Source organism: Gavialis gangeticus, unplaced genomic scaffold (assembly GCF_001723915.1).
Source record: "Gavialis gangeticus isolate Ggan-Ray unplaced genomic scaffold, GavGan_comp1, whole genome shotgun sequence".
Lineage (NCBI taxonomy): Eukaryota > Metazoa > Chordata > Crocodylia > Gavialidae > Gavialis > Gavialis gangeticus.
This window is the reverse complement of record NW_017729004.1, coordinates 27,696,979-27,710,870: the sequence shown is the minus strand read 5'-3', so window position 1 is coordinate 27,710,870 and position 13,892 is coordinate 27,696,979.

Genomic DNA, 13,892 nt, shown 5'->3' with positions numbered 1-13,892 from the left:
TAATGTTTTAAAAAAAACATTTTTACTTTTCATTCCCCCCCCCCCCCCCCCCCCCGACAGGAAAAAAAGAGGAAAAATAAGCTTCATTTTGAATTGAAGAAAATCTTTTGGGTCGACCTGTCAGGAATTTTTTTAATGCTTTTGTTTCCTCCAGAAGATCTCTCATCCCTTCAGCCCATCCCAATTTTCCTCTTTATCCACTAAATCAAAAAGCCCCTTAATCACCTAGGTCAACTAATGGCTGGTTTGTAAGTGAATGAGGAGTAAGAAAATAGAAAGAAAAAAGGCAGACAAAGATCTTTGGGTAAATATGATATCTTTTATTAGACCAACTCAAATAGTTGGAAAAATTCTTCTTAACAAGATTTTGGATTTAAATACCCTTTGTCAGACTGATGAAGCATCTGCAGTTAGTGTGTGCTCTTCCTTTACTATTCATTCAATCCAGGAATGATCTAATAAAAGACATCAGATTTACCCAAAGAACCTTGTCTGCCTTTGTCTTTAGACCAACATGGCTATGACGTACACCTCTAGAAAGGAAAAAGAAATTTGACAATTGAGTTTGTATCCTATGAGTCCCTGTGTTTTGCAAGCTGGGAATATTGTGATGGGGTAGCAGCAACACTCCAGATCCTTAATTGGTGGTTATCACACATTGGCCTATCCTCCTGCTATTATTTTTGTTGTTTTTATCTTTGGTTTATGTGATTCCGACCACATAATTATCCGCTTCTTTGTATTTTGTGATTATCTAGAGCTGTGCAAAGTGGATGTAAAATTGTACCCAGTTAGAAGGATGACGTTTTGCATTCACTTTGTACCTAAATGGATAAATACACAAGGTTCAAGGCAGCAGCAAGCAGCTTCCAAGACCTTTGCTTTAAGTGATATTGTATTAGGTTTTCAAACTGTTCTTTAGACAAATAAGTATTGTTCCATAGGAATAAAGATTGCTATGATACTTTACAGTGCTCAGTGCAGACAACACAGACCCAGCCCCCACAGTGCTTAGGTATCACAAGATTAAAATGGAGCTGGTTTTACAAAAGGGAAAAATGATTCAGGAATGAATATAAAGCACTAAATTGGGTGGGGGGGGAACATAGGGCAGGGTAAAAACAATAATTTAAAATCATGAGTGAAATCCCACCCTACTGAAGTTAATAGCAAAACTTCCATTAGCTTTAATAGGTCACAATTTCACAAATATAGTGCAGTATGTACTAAGATTTAGACTTAAGTCAAAGGGAAAGGTGCTCTGTTCATTTGGAAATACCCGCATGTGAAATATCCCTTTGAAATCCGTTTGTCTTTCTATAGTGTGCAAGCAGAATGGGAGCTTGGAGAGCTGCTGAGTATAGCCCTCCATAGTATATCATGGTTTCTTCCCTTTCCAACTTTTATCCAAGGTCACACTAGTTTAAACTTAAAATTAAATAACTACTTTTCAAACCCATTGGAAGGTTGCCATCTAGAACTAATGAAATGAGTTACTAGCCAAAGGACAAACTATTCTGAGCACCACCAATGCTGGAACCACTTTTGCCCCAGGAAAGAAAGTCCTAATTCATTCTTTCAGTCTTGTAGTTACTTGCCACTTATCTACAAGCACTCATGCAAATCATGGTTGCTGCTCAGTGAGGACCATGGGCACGCACACACACACATCAGTATGTTTGTTCTAGAGAAACATTGGTAAAAAAAGAGTCTCTCACAGACATGCTCAAAGTAGGAATAATGAGTAACTCACCAACTGATATTTATTAAGAACTTTAAGTTATTTGAGGTCTTTTTTTATTTTCCAGTTACACAGTAAAATAATTGCCTGAGGAACAGGTTGTTTTAAGTGCATTGATCATTTTTGCATACCAAATATTCACTGCACTCCTTTACAGGAAAAAGGTGCTTTGAAGTATCTTAGGAATAGCTAAAACATGGCCTGAGGTCAAATGTTGTCCCTGAAGTTCTACAATGTAGTCCTGCCTGCCTTTATATTTGTATCAAACACAATAATAGATTGGGTGCATGTCTGGTGGGTTTCTGAAGAGATCAACTGTTGGTCCAATGCTAGTTACTGTTGTTATCAAAAACCTGGAAGAACATAACATAAAGTCTTTACTGATAAAATTTGTGGATGACACAAAGACTGAGAAAGTGTTAAGTAATGAGGAGGACTGGTGACTGATATGCAGCAATCTGAATTGATTGCTAAACCAGGCATAATCCAACAATATTTATTCTAATACAGGCAAATATAAGATCATACATCTCAAAACTAGGACTGTAACCATACATGCATGATGGGGATTTCTGTCATAGGAAACAGTGACTCTGTTGGAGGTCATGGCTGATTATTAGCTGAATGTGACAGGGACAAGCTCTCACTCCTAGTGCAAGCATTGGCCTGCCTCCTGTCTATGGGCTAGCCGCCCATCTCTCTCTCCTGCCATGCCTTGATGTAATAGTATTGGGATGCTAATCAGGTGGGAGGCTGCCCATTTTGAACCATGATGTTTCAGGAATATCCACAGCTCCGTTCCACCCCTACACTGTGGCCCAAGTCTCACAGATGGCATCCACCAGTGGTTTGTACTGAGACTTTCAACATATACATAAACAGACAAACAAACACATACTGGGCTCCAAGCCATTGGTCCCCTTACTGGGGCTTACACACCACCCCCTCACTGGGACTCACTGGTGTCTGCCACCCCGTCCAGCTCAGGTGGTCGTAGCCCTGCCTGGTCCTCCGCCCTGGGGTATTTCACCCTGTGAGGCTCAGGTGGCTATAGCCATGCCCTCAGGGTCTCTGAAGCCACAGGACTCACAGAGAACCTGGGCACTGCTCAAGGTCCCTCTGCTAACCTGGGCCCTGCCTCAGGACTCCCATGAGCCTGGACTCCCCCTGTACCGGCTTCCTAGACTGTAATCCATACTTCCAGAATATGGCCTTGCTGAGGTGCGACAGTCTACATCTCTCTCCAAAAGGTAAGAGTCTGTTCTCTTACAGGTTGGCAGAACTTCTACGTAGAGCTTTAAACTAGGTTCGTCATGGGACGGGGATGTCAAAGACAGGGTGAAACCAGGAAAGGCAATCCATGAACCACACACTGGAATAAACCAGGTAAGTACTAAGGGGCCCACAAGCATCAGGATAGGGGAGTACTAAGGGTACCTATCAGGGGGCTTAGGTGTCTCTATACTAATGCTAGGAGTATGGGGAATAAGCAACAGGAACTTGCACTCCTGCTTGCAGACAAAGATTTGGACCTGGTTGGGCTAACAGAAACCTGGTGGCATCCTACCCACAATTGGGAAGGGTACATTGAGGGCTATAGACTATACAGGCAAGATAGATTGGGGAAAAAGGGGGTGGTGTTGCTTTATATGTTAAGGAACATTATACATCTTCTGTAATTAAAGTGGGGATAGAAGAAGGGCAGATCAAAGTCCTATGGGTCAGATTACAAGTGCGTAGGGGTGAAAGGGACTTGGTATGCGGGTCTACTACAGACTTCCACACCAGGAGGAAGAGTTAGACCTAGAATTCTCGGGACAGCTCTCAAAGACAGTACGCTCAAAGTATCTAGTTGTCATGGGTGACCTAAATTACCCAGACTGGGAGGAGCAGTCAGCCAAGCCTGCCCATTTACAGAATTTCCTAACCTGCATACAGGACTTGCACCTAACACAGGAGGTATATAGTCCCATTAGGGGAAATGCCTTATTTGACTTGATGCTGGCCACAGGGAATGATTTGGTGGGGGATCTGCAGGTACAAGGTAACCTAGGAGATAGTGACCACCCGTTGATAGGATTCACTGTCCGGCCAAAGGTGGGAAAGATAACTAGTAGGGTAGAAGTGCTGGACTTCTGGAAAGCCAACTTCAATGAGCTCAGGAGATTAGTTAGAGTGGAACTGAGGGGTAATACCATCGGTGAGTTGGAAATCCAGGAAGGGTGACAGTTCCTCAAGGGACTGAACCTGCAGGCACAGAGGGGTACCATCCCAGTACACATAAATGGAGGCAAAATATCCAAGAAGCCCTCTTGGCTGAGCAGGAAAATCCAGGAGAGCCTAGAGGAGAAAAGAGAGGCTTACAGGCTGTGGAAACAAGAGGCAGCCACAAAGGAAGAGTATACCTGCTTGGCTCATGTTTACAGGTAAGCAGTGAGGAAGGCCAAAGCAGAAATGGAACTCAGGCTGGCAACAAAGATTAAAGGTAATAAAAATCCCTTCTTTAAGTACATAGGTAGCAAGAAGAAGGTGCAAGGTAACATAGGACTGCTACAGGATGGACTAGGGCAACTCGTAACAGATAGGATGGACAAAGCTGAGCTCTTAAGCAATTTATTTGCATCTGTGTTCCTGGACACAGCTACAAACACACTTCCCAATAAGACTTTAGTCTGGTGTGAGACAGATACCAATCCACCAACGGTCAGCACTGATCTAGTGAAGGGGCACTTGGAGGGGTTGGGCATATTTTAGTTGGCAAGTCCTGATGATCTTCACCCAAGGGTACTAAAGAAATTGGCTGGTGTCATAGTAAAACCACTGGAGCAACTGTCTGAGAGCTTGTGATACCCAGGACAGATCCCAGAGGACTGGAAAGGGACCAATGTGGTCCCTATTTTCAAGAAGGGGAGGAAGGAGGACCTGGGTATTTATAGGCTGGTTAGCCTCACCTCTCTTCTTGGCAAGGTCTTAGAAAAAATCATTAAGAATCACATTTGTCGGGGGCCAGCGGGTAACACAATGCTAAGGGTCAACCATCATGGGTTTATAGCAGGCCGATTCTGCCTGACTAACCTGGTTTCTTTTTATGACTAAGTCACAAAGTGCTTAGTTGCAGGAGTAGTAGATGTTATTTATTTGGATTTTAAAAAGGTTTTCAACACAGTGTCACACTCAGTTCTTATAAATAAACTAAGTAGCTGTGACATCAATTTTTTCACAGTTGGGTGGGTGGAAAACTGACTTATGGGACACACCCAGAGAGTTGTGGTGGATGGGTCAGTTTCTACCTGGAGAGATGTGGGCAATGGTATCCCCCAAGGCACTGTCCTTGGACCAGTACTGTTCAATATCTTCGTTAGTGATTTGAATGAGTGTGTAGAAAGCACTGTGTCCAAATTTGCAGACAACACCAAACTATGGGGTTTAGTAAACACACTAGAGGGTAGAGAGTGAATTCAGGTGGATTTGACAGGTGGATTCGACAGACTGGGGAAGTGTGCAGATCAGAATAGGATGAAATTTAACAAAGATAAGTGCAAAGTGCTGCACCTGGGGAGAAAGAATCACCAATACACCTATAGACTGGGAAGTACCATTCTAGGTAAAACAGCAACAGAAAGGGATCCGGAGTCATAATCGATGTAAAAACGAACATGAGTCACCAATGTGACAAGGTAATAAGTAAGGCTAACCACACTCTTTCTTGCATTAGTAGGCACACCACAAACAGGTCTAGGGAGGTGATACTTCTCCTCTATGCAGCATTGGTGAGGACTCAGCTGGATTATTGCATCTAGTTTTGGGTGCTGCACTTCAAGAGAGATGTGGAAAACCTGGCCTGCATGTAAGATCCTATAAAGACAGATTGAGGGAACTGAATCTCTTCAGCCTCCACAAGAGAGGGCTGAGAGGTAATCTTGTGGCTGTCTACAAGCTCTTTGAAGGGGTGGGGGGTCAGCAGGGAATAGGGGATACTCTGTTTACTAGGGTGCATCTCGTGGTTACTAGAAACAACGGCCATAAACTGAAGGAGAGCAGATTTACATTTTGACATCAGGAAAGAAATTGTTTATGGTGAGGGTTACCAAGATATGGAATAGGCTTCCAAGGGAAGTGGTGCTTCCCCCTACCTTGGAGGCAACTAAAAGGAGATTACACAAGCACCTGACTGGGGTTATTTAACCCCAGTGCTCTTTTCTGCCCAGAGCAGGGGGTCAGACTCTCTAATCTAATTGGTCTCTTCTGACCCTAGAAATCTATTAAATCTATGAACCCACCAGGGATGTGCGGGCTGGGGTTATAAGGTGCCCCAGACTCACATTTCATCAGGAAGGTGATTGGCCTGGGATTTCCTGGGGACTCCCCCGCCACAGGGAGCCCCACTAGACCCCCCTTCTCCAGCAGGGAGAAGTTTCATATCTTATACAGGACAAATGACACCTTCTCCATCCCCATAGCCTCATCCTGTCCTCTGCAGTGTTCCTGGCAGAGATCAGCGAAGAGGTGTTTCTCCTCTGCTGGCTGATCACGAACTACCCTCAGCTCAGGGAGATGAACCTTAAAATGGCCAGCCTAATCTGGCAGCTGCCCCTCCCTGGCCCAGTCCTTAAAGTGGCAGCACCACTGGTGCCCTGCTACACTGAACCTTAGCTCATCTGCTGAATAAGTAATCATGAGGGCTACTGCATGTGTTAGAGGCAAAAAGAGGGGAAAATAGGGGAAAGAAGATTACATTATTGATGCAACCATTACTGGAATATTGTGACCAGTTCTGGTATCTTAGTTCAATTGACGAAGAATTGGGTAAAAGTCATGAAATGAAAAGCTTATTCTCTTTAGTTTAGCAAAAAGAAGTTTAAGGGTTCATAGACAAGTTAGGCTGGAACGGACCTCCAGAGGTCATGTAGTCCAATCCCTGTACATGAGGCAGGATAATCCCTATACAAACCATCCTATATAAACTTGATCACAGTCTAGAACAGGGGTTCCCAATGTTTATGTGTCCAAGGGCACATTCTAATTTAAAAGAAAAAGCAGCAGGCACCAATATGAATATTAACGTTTAGAAGTTAGAATCCTGGATACGTGCATGCACGTAGTTTCATTTGGGGAGGGAGTACTGAGCACCACTCCATCACTGTGTCAGTCAGACTAACTCAGTCTCATTTTGGTGGCTATTGGGTACTGAGTTGAATCAGCAGTGACAGCATTTTTTTTGAATACTGATTTTAACTATTTGTGACAATGTGTGCAGGCACCTGAATAAACCTTGGGGAGCACCATGGCACCTGTGGGCACCACATTGGGAACAACTGGTCTAGAAATATATAGATCAGAAAGTTAAATTTGACTTTAAACTGTATTTCTCTTTAGCAACCAAACCTAAGACCCAGTGACTAGAAGCTGAGGCTAAAAATTCAGATTAGAAATTAGGTGAAAATGTTTAATTCTCACAACTTTCTCACAGTTGTGGTAGGTTCTCCATCACTTCAAATGTTTAAAATAAAATTGGATACATTTTTCAAAATAATATGTAATCTTTTAGAAGAAACCACAACTACTGGCTTTGAAGCAGGAATTTATTCAAGGAAGTTTTATAGTTTGGATTATGCAGGCTGTCAAACTACATTGTCACATTGATTGCTTCTAGATTTACAATCTGTTAATCTATGAATTCATGATTTATTAATAGTCACTGTTGATCAGATCTTATAGAATCATAGAAAATCAGGGTTGAAAGGGATGTCATCTAATACAACCCCCTGCTCAAACCAGGACCACCAACTATATCATCCCAGCCAAGGCTTTATCTATCTGGGTCTAAAAAGACTTCTGATGATAGAGATTACACAACCTCCCTGGGTAACCTTTTCCAGTACTTTACTACTCCCCTAGTGAGAGATTTTTCCTAATATCCAACCTAAACTTCACTTGCTGCAACTTGAGACCATTGCTCCTTGTACTGTTTTCTGCCACCACTAAGAACAGTCTACCACCATCCTCTTTGAAACCACACTTTGTTGGCACCAGATTAATGCTCCAGATACCTTGTTCCAGGTGGACCCAAACCCTCAGACCAACCACAACCTCTCCTTTCAATAATAGGTGAATTTTATTGATACACAGTGATAGCTGATAAGAATACTGCAAACAATTCTATATCTACCAGTCCCAGGGTTCACAGAGTTGAGGTACATCTGGCCAGTATGCGAGCTTCACTCTGAGGTTCTCACTTGAACTTCAGATATCAGCAGCCTGGTGGTCAGAGGGTAAGGCCCACCCCCTCACCCCAGTGGGGTGGGTGAGGTGGGCTGGTAGTATGCCCTCTGTCCATAGTGGGTTACTCTCTTGGGGAACCCTTTGCTGCTCTGAAATCCCTCTTTTTGTATTCTTTTCTCCTCCTGATGACTCTTCATCTTTGGGCATTGCTGATTGATCTCCCTGTGGTCATCACATTGTCCACTTCCTGTCCTGTCAGCATATTCCTTTGTTTCATAAACCCATCGCATGTGTGCTTCCTAATTTGGGTTTTAGTAGTCTTCTCCTAATTTGGTCTGTTCTCTAAAACCAGAAATCCCATGGGCTCTGCACTTTGGCACTGTGACCTGGCCAACATGGCATAGTCCTGTATCTCATGTTATGGAACAGTGGTACATTTCTTCAGTTTCCCAGCCTGTGTGTATGTTTGCTGCTTGCCTGTGTCAGACACAGTGGGCCTTAAAGAAACTTTGACATAAACAGACTTTTAGAAATCATGTAACCCTTGCTGTTGCCCTGGACCATTATTTTAATGCAATATCTACTTTACTTACAAGCCAATTGCTTAAAGCAAACCTCTAAATACCATTTTCTAGCCATCACCCTTCAGGTAGACGAAGGCTGTTATTAAATCCCCCCTCAATCTTCTCTTCTTCATACTAAATAAGCCCAGTTCCCTCAGCCTATCCTTATAAGTCATGTTCCTCCCCCCTCTAATTATTTTCTTTGTCTTCCGCTGCACTCTCTCCAATTTATCTACATCCTTTCTATATTAGGGGGCCCAAAACTGGACACAACTCCAGATGTGATCTCACTTGTGACAAATATAAGGGAATATTCACTTCCCTTGATCTGCTAGCAAGGCTCCTACTAATGCAGCCCAGTGTACTCTTAGCTTTCTTTGCAACAAGGGCACATCATTGGCTCATATTCAGTTTATTTCTACTGCAGCCCCCAGGTCCTTTTCTGCAGAGCTGCTGCTTTGCCAATCAATCCCCAGTTTGTACCAGTGCCTGGGAATGTTCTGTCCTAAGTGCGGGATCTTGTACTTGTCCTCACTGAACTTCATAAGACTTCTTTCGGTCCAGTCATCCAATTTGTGTAGATCTCTCTGAATCCTAACCCTACCCTCCAGCATATCTACTACTCTACCCAGCCTGGTGTCATCCTCAGACTTGCTGAGGGTGCACAACATCCCATCTTTAAGATTGTGATGAAACTATTAAACAAAACCAGCTCCAGGACCAACTGCTGAGGCTCAATCTTCATGCCCTTGGGGCACACTTGATACCAGCTGCCGACTAGGCATCAAGCCATTTTTAACTACCCTTTCAGTCCAAAAATCCAGCCTTGTATCCACCTTACAGGCCATTCATCCAACCTGTACTTCCTTAATCTTTGAGGAAGTATATCCCTAAATGTTCTGAGCTGAACATTTGTTTTAGTTGTTATTTAGATTACACTCCAGTTGCCTTTCTCAGAAGAAGGGCAAGCTTAACCATTGTCTCTCCCAACTATATAGTATTTTCAATAAAAAATATTAGCAAGCAAATATCCTAAATGTTCATGAATTTTTGTGCATATCCGGTTCAAGAAAACAGATCTTTAATGTATATACATAATTCTGCTTGGTGCATTTAGAAAGCTACATGGTCACATATATCCCCAGCTTGTGCACCTGGATGGAGCAATAAATGTGCCTAAATCAGTCAGCACAAATAGACACATACAAGTATATATAGGCAGAAGACCCTTAGGAAATCTGGCCTGTGAACGTAAGTGAAACAAGCCATTATGCCTAACATTGGGCAAAAAATCTAACTCATAGATAGTTGAGATTTCAAAATGTCCTGTCAGACTACAGGATGAAATGAAGACCTTTCCAAGATTTCTGTGGGGAAAAAAAATGAGAAAAACCAACCTCTGTGCCCTTTCCTGAGAAATAGCCAATAGCCTGGTAGTTAGTGCACTCATCTGGGATAGAGGTTACAGGCAACCCCCACTTAGCGCTCTTAATTAGTTCCTGAAAAACTAAGCGTTAAGTGAAACAAGCATTAAGAGAAGCCAAAAATTTTTAATAACCCAAGATGGCGACCGCAAGTGTTTTTAGTGACCCAAGATGGTGACTACAAGCGTTATAATGAAACCTGATGAGTCCTAAGTGAAATCAGGTATTAATTGAAAATGAGTGTTATGGCAAAATAGCGCTGTGCAAAACAGCATTAAGTGGAGGTTGCCTGTAATGAGTTCCAAGTCACTTCTCCAGTGAATCTTTAATGATATATAAAAAGTAGTAGAGCTCCAACAGGAAAACTTGTGAGAAAACCACCCTAATATGTCATATGACACAACCACAGTTGACTTGAGATACCCTGAGGCAGACTAGTGCCTAATCGGCATCAGGCGGAGAAGGAACTTGAAGCTGTTTTTTTTCCAGACCCCAGTGAATGCCCTATCTACTATTTACTATTCTGGGAGGGTTCTCTCTCTCTCTCCTTCTCTCTACAAGGTTTCTTTGAAGCTAGTATGTTCCTGTGAAAGTTTCAGTTTTAACACTGGTATTTTCCAAGGAGAAATCCTTTCAATGGAAAATTCCTGACTAGCTCCACTGAAAGTCTCTGAAAGCTATGCCTCTCAGCTGCCAGTGAGTGTGGCTGCAACATACTCCATATTATGGAAACAAAGTATGTGTCATGATCAATTAATTAGATAGCCCTCTAATAGTTAAAGATTATCTAGTTGCATGTAGCATTTTTGGGAGTGGACTCGCACAGAGGATGATAGTCAAAGGGATGCTTGTACAAATAAGTATTTGTGAGAGGCTTTGTGTGAGACACTGCTTTTCTCATATTTATGTTATTTTTGGTCATCTAATCAGGGAGCAAAAACCTACATCATTTGACGTAGGTCACCATAATATCATGAAGTTACATAATTCATTAACAATCTAAGAGCACTTTAAGTGCTCATTGCACAATTCTGAGTAAAAAACAAATCTATAAAAAATATAAAAACTGAATTGGTTTTCAGATGATTTGCAAAAAAAAAAAAAGAAGTAGCAAAATAAATTATTCATTGCAAACAGTTCTCCCAACTCTTTTTTTTTTCTTCTGCAAACTACAAAATCAGCCATTGCTTTCTGAGGCTTTCATTAGTATGTGAAAGACATACTGTAGAAAGCAAGTCCACTAGGGAAGCATTATCTTTTACTAGCAATCTGTGAATGCTACTGAAAAATGACCTTTTATTATCAAAATATTAATGTCTTCATCTCAAGGAAGAATTTCAAATCTAAACCGTGTATGAAAATTGGATACCATTTTTCTTTGCACTCTGTGGATATGGATGTTTCATAATGATCATATAATTCTAGGTTTTACATGCACCTTGTGCCATATTACATAATATCTGAAGTTATTATATTTCACAAGGCTATTGTAGGATTTTTGCCATGTGTAATGAAAACTGTAGCCTTAATATGATTTATATTATATATGCAACATATTTCTCTCTCTCGCAAACGAATAGCACGGATGGAGTGCAAAGAGATTTCTAAGCTACAGAAATGTTGGAGTGAAACTCTGAAACTTTGGTCTACTCACCAAAAACTGGACTAGATTGCCCCTATTCACAGCAAGTAGCATTTAGTACAGACATGAGAATCAGGCTCCATGGCAAGGGTGATTAACTGAAATGAAATAGATCCGATTCTGAGGTGGTGTAAATCAGCACAGTTCTCCTCACTCTAAGGGAGCTATGCTGATTTCAACTAACTACGGTTCTAACAAAAATGAGATCACATAATTGCTTGCTTTGCACTGTACCTGCATAAAAATAAAGACGGAAGAAAGGAAATCACATAGAATAATCTACCTCCTACAAGGGGTCAGAGCCATACATAGTACTAGGACTTAATTTTATGCTTACAGTAACAAAGTAGGCTGTCACCTACAAAAGCTTATGCTGTTCCAGATGAATTAGTCTCTAAAGTGCCACTCTACCCTGCCTTGTGAGTGAATTTCTAATGAAGAAACAGAGCCAGAGGGAGGGGAGAGAGGGAAAGGGAAGTTCCAGATCCATCTTTTAAGAGATATATGTAAGCCAAACCCCTGATTCAAAATCAAATTATGGATGTGGGTATGGATCTGGAATATATATGACATTAATCACAAAGGGAAAGCAAGAATATATAACAGGCAAAAAGTCAGTGAAAGATGAAAAACAGAGCAAAATAATTTTATTACAGGGGCATGAAGGAAAGACACCATGTGTGACTGCAGGTGTGATCTGTGCTTATGTGCAAATGAAGTAGGCTGAGCCATGAGGGATAGATCATATCTTGCAAAAATTCTCACGGTTTAAAAGGTCTTACTTGCACAGCAGAGGGTGACATTTCTCTGTGATGTGTGGAGATACTAGGTCACTCTTTTGGGGAAATAGGAAGGGATAGTGCTTAAACAGGAGATTTTAAAATAGCATTAAGGCTGCCAATGTGCATGTCTTATGAAATGCTAGAGTAGAGTTTTCTTCCTCAGAGTCTAGTGGGAATAAGCTGTCACAGGGGTTGTCAAAGATACTCTGAGCTTCTGATGTGTCTTCACAGCTGAGAAGAAGAGCTTCTACAACCAAGCTAGCATGGCTGGTACTTTGTTAAATGTTTTAATGAACACAATGAACTTACCAGAAGGAAGAAAACAGTAATAACAGGAGCAATTATTCACACAAGCACTGTAAAAAAGCACCTGCTATAGCTAGAGATGGCTCCAAAGTGAGAAATTCAGATCTTGCTATCAAGGGATTCCCAAAGTGCTATTTGGTACAGCATTTTGTTTTGGTTCATTTAGGCCTAATTAAGGAAAACATATGCTTAAATTTAAGCTTATGTTTGATTGCTAGAGTCCTTCAATGTATGTGGATAGCCTTCCTGAAGGTGGCTAATTGTATGATAAGGCTAAGGCGGCCATCATAGAGGACATTCCGGTTTTCTGCTACTCTGTCCTCTATTGATACAAAACCCAACACCTTTATGTCCTCTATTTTTCTCTTCAAGGGAAAAATAGAGGACATAAAGGCATCCAGTTTCATATCAATATGATATCACATCACAGAGGACACCCAAACTGTCCTCTGTGATGGCCACCCTAGATAAGGCCCATGATCCAAAAATTTAGATTCCTTGTGGAAAGATAGATCTGGGTTATAGGTGTGACTTAGGTCCGCATATTAACATCATGCAGGCCAAATTTAAATTTTAGCTAGAAGCATCTTATATTTATCTTTAATGGTTCAAATGGTGTTCTGTAGTGACCCAAGGATTCAAGAGTTAAAAGGAAGCATAATGAGTTCGAAAACTTGCAATTAGCACCATTGCCTAAAACCATCAGTGTGGGAGTTAAAAAAAAAACAACATTAATATTAACACTCCTACACTAACATTCTTGTAGCACTGAGATTTTAGGTCAACTTGATTTTAAAAGGATAAATAATGAATTGGAGTGTTAAATCATTTTGTGAAAACATTCTGTATTGCAGATAGTGCTTTTAACAAACAGAATGCACCCAAAATTCTGTCTTTGGTGAGCTGACAATACCTACATTGTAATTTATAACGGATTCCCTTCCTGCAGCTAATCCATGAAAACTGCTGCTTTTTCTGGATTGAAATGCCTGCCTTTTTTTGAGACTAAACTGTGCCTCTCTTAATATGAATATGGAAAGGACACTGAAATCCTTTCCTCAGCTCATGAGATCCTATATTGAAATGAACTAGAACACTGAGCACTAGCACTGAATTCACGGGGATTTCTTAGAGGTTTACATTTAAGTATGTGTAGAAGTAGCTTGTTGGGTCTAGGCCTCAGCTCTACAGAAGAATCAAGTTGCATTATTC